Source organism: Gastrolobium bilobum, unplaced genomic scaffold, assembly GCF_033153095.1.
Source record: "Gastrolobium bilobum isolate Gb01-03AN ecotype WA unplaced genomic scaffold, APGP_CSIRO_Gbil_v1 utg7258, whole genome shotgun sequence".
Classification (NCBI taxonomy): Eukaryota; Viridiplantae; Streptophyta; class Magnoliopsida; order Fabales; family Fabaceae; genus Gastrolobium; species Gastrolobium bilobum.
The window spans coordinates 210,112-214,096 of NW_026896893.1; the positions used below are offsets into that span (position 1 = coordinate 210,112).

At 38.0% G+C, this 3,985-nt stretch overlaps 1 non-coding gene across 1 annotated transcript; it reads right to left on the reverse strand.

Moving 5' to 3' along the window:
* Positions 1-2,485: 2,485 nt before the first annotated feature.
* LOC133302692 (small nucleolar RNA R71) lies at positions 2,486-2,592 on the reverse strand. Its single transcript, XR_009750377.1, has one exon. It is a non-coding gene; the product is annotated as a small nucleolar RNA R71 (small nucleolar RNA).
* Positions 2,593-3,985: the final 1,393 nt, after the last annotated feature.

A 3,985-nucleotide genomic window follows, 5' to 3' on the forward strand; every position in this document is an offset into this window, starting at 1 on the left:
GGACAGATTTTGTCCATCCCTATTGTTATCCCTAATTCCATCCCTACTTTAAAAATATATTTAATAAAATATTTTGAATTTTTTTTAACAAAATTTATACCTGATAATCGTCATAATATAAATCATCAAAGTCATATAACTAATGCAAGCTGATTTGAAACTTATAATAATTATAACCATACAAGCTATCATAGTCATAATCAAATAGCTAAAAAGTCTTAATGATAAAAAGTATCATAAAAGCAAAAATAACAAATGTATCAAACTACAACCTTAGTTCATCATGGTTTTTAGCAGGAATTAGGATCAAATTGTGTGATTAAATGATGAAAAACAAGGTTAATGTCCTAAGATGTCCTCAATTACAAGTTCAAGAGCTTTATTGGAAATTTGTATGATTCTTGTAGGAAAAGCAAGCTTGAAAGACAACTGGAGAAGGAAGAAGATTCTGGAGCTCAAGAGGAGAAAAATTGCCTAAGTGTTGAGCGCTAAAACGTCCACACTGAGCGTTTTAGCGCCCTGTTACAGGAAGAGGCTAAAACTTGCTGGTGTTGAGCGCTAAAACGTCCACACTGAGTGTTTTAGCGCCCTGTTACAGAAAAAGGCCAAAACTTGCTGGTGATGAGCGCTAAAACGTCCACACAGAGCGTTTTAGCGCGCTGCTACACTAAGAAGATGGAAAATTGCTGGTCTTGGGCGCTAAAACGGCCTGCAATATGCGTTTTAGCGCCCTAAAGTGGAAAAAGATTCTGGTCTTCACCGCTAAAACGTCCAAATCAAACGTTTTAGCGTTGGAGTCAGTTAAAGTTAGTTGAGCATTCACCAAGTTTGGACGCTAAAACGGTCATTCCTTAACGTTTTAGCGTTGAAATCAGTTAAAAGCAGTTGAGCATACGTAAAGCATGGACGCTAAAACGGCCACTTATGGACGTTTTAGCGCCCACATCAGTTTTCTGTTTTTAATTGTAACACTATATAAGGCAAAGCCTTGACACTTAGATCAAAATCTGGGGGATCTGAACTCTCTCTCTCTCTTAAACTTAGTCTGACTTCTCTCTAAATTCTCTTAGTTTTTGTATTAGGATTTCCTTGTAATAGTTTGGAGATTGAAGACTTTCAACATGGAAATGAAGTTTGTTTCTTCTTCTCTTATTTATTCCTTAGTCATGTCTGAGTAGAGTCTTTGTAGTCTGAATGCAATGGAACTCCATGATAATATTATGTTGATTTGATTAATATGATGAAGTATTTTTCATGTGTTGATTTGAGATTTTCTGAGTTAATTATTTCTATCAAAGAAGTAGTATAGAACAGGGATGTTTATATGACTTCTGTATTTGATAATCTCAACATCAGAATTCTAGTACTCAAGGGATTGATGCTAGAATTCTGATGTAATCTTAAAACCTTAGTATTTCATGCATGTATTAAGAAAGAGATCACCAAGGGATTGGGGTTTCTGATTAATGTATCTATCAGGGTAGTAAGGGATTACATCTTGATGATAAGTAAAAGGTTGATTAACATCACATGGAAAGGAATTCATCATATGATCAATTTTTATATGGGTTATCATGGAGGAAAGTTGTTTTCTGACTACTTGTTGTTTTTATTAATTCCTAATCCATATTTACTTTGTGTCAAATTACTTACAATCAATTTTCTGGTGACAAATTATTCATGATTTTTACAAACTCTTATTTGATTCAAATTAGTTTTCTATGGTATATTGGTGTTTGAACACAATTCCTCGTGGGAACGATCTTTACTCATCATTTTATTACTTGTACGATTAGTGCACTTGCTAAACGTCCAACAAGTTTTTGGCGCCGTTGCCGGGGAATTTGTTTTTCAACACTAACTGATACTATAGAATTCTGAGATTGAATCCTTTTATTTTCAGTATTTTAGTTTATGTTAAGTTTCTGGTCAATTTTGATTCTGGTATATGCGAGGTACACTTGATCCAAATTTGTTGTTGTATGATCCAGAATTAGAAAGGACATTGAGGAAGCACAAAAGGGCAGCCAGGCAAAGGAGACAGTTGCAAGAAATTGGTGAATCAAGTACGGTTAATCAGGAAGATATAATGGCAGAGAATCACAGACCACCACCACCACAGAGGACACTGGGAGAGTACATGACTCCTGCAGTGATTCCTCCAATTGGGAGTGTTGTGCGCCCAACAGTGGAGCCCAACAACTTTGAATTGAAGCCTGCTTTGATACATTTGGTGCAGAAGGATCAGTTTGCTGGAACCAGTGCAGAGGACCCTTACTTGCACATAGAGAACTTCCTATTGTTGAGTGATACTGTGAAGATAAATGGTGTCACAAGAGATGCAATTCTGTTGAGACTATTCACTCATTCACTGACGGATGATGCAAGGAGATGGCTGCAATCATTGCCACAAGGAAGTATAACAACTTGGGATGATTTGCAAACCAAGTTCTTGCAAAGGTTTTTCTCAGCATCCAAGAGGGCCAAGTTGAAGGATGAGATTACAAGCTTTAAGCAGAAAGAGTCAGAATCTATTTATGAGGCTTGGGAGAGATTCAAGACTTTGTTGAGGAAATGTCCACAGCATGGAATTGAGGCATGGCAACAAGCAGCAATCTTCCTGCAAGGAATGACCACTAACACTAGAACCTTGGTGCATGCCACTGCTGGTGGATCATTGACTACCAAGACCCCTCAAGAAGCCTTGGATATCTTTGAGTCATTAGCATCTCAAGAATTTGATAATGCCCCAGTGGCTGACAGAAGGACAGGAATTATCAGGTTGGATGGGTATGATGCTCTGTTGGCAAGGAATGATCAACTGATGCAGACACAGAGACAACAGCAGCAACAATTAGATACCCTTATTAAGCAACTCTCTTCACAAAAGGTAGCTTCTGTGGAAACAAAGAGTGTATGTGCTATCTGTGGCAAGGGCCATGTGACAGAGGAGTGTGATTATGGGGGATCATCAGAACAAGCAGAGGTGAATGGAGTGTGGTATGATCAGAATAATCAAAGGAACTACAACAATCAGGGAAAGAATGTTTATATGCCACCATGGAAAAACAAGAATCAACACCCAGGATTCAGCTATAGTTCCAACCATCAATTGAATCCACCATTACATCCTCCACCACCACATATGAAGGAGCAGTCAAGTGATCCTGCTGCATGGGAGAAAGCGTTTGCTCAGTTATCTAAGACAACTCAGGATTATATTCAGGGTTCTACTTCATTCAGGGAAGAGACAACTGCATTCATGCAGGAGACCAGAACTTCTTTCAGAAATCAGGAAGCATCAATCAGAAATTTGGAGACCCAGATTGGTCAATTATCAAGACAGATATCAGAGAGACCACAAGGGAAATTTCCAAGTGATACACTAGTGAATCCTAAGGAGCACTGTAAAGCAATTATGACAAGAAGTGGGTTGGTACTTCAACCAGGGAAAAAGAAGGTGGAAAATAAAAAGAATGAAGAAGAGGTTGTGGTTGAAGATGTAGTCTCTGATGATGAAGTAGAGAAAATGAGAAATGAGAAAAGTGAGAAGGAAGTAGTTGTTAGAGATGTTATAGTTGGAATTGACAAAGAAGAGGAAGGGAAGGACAATAAGAATGAAGGAGAGGTAGAAGTTGGTAAAAATGCTTCCCCACAAAAGATGATGAAGTGGGAAAAGAAGAAGATGGCTGACAAGAAAGAACAGCCAGTTAGTTTATCTCCCTATGCTAAAGTTCCCTACCCTCAGAGGTTGAAGCAAGAGATTCAGAAACAGCACTATGCAAGATTTCTGGATATCTTCAAAAATTTACAAATTAACATACCATTTTCTGAAGCACTGGAAAATATGCCTCACTATGCAAAATTCATGAAGGATCTTCTTACTAAGAAGAGGAAATTAACTGATGGTGAGACAGTGGCCCTAACAGCAGAGTGTAGTGCCCTAATCCAGAAGAAGCTTCCAACAAAAATGAAAGATCCAGGA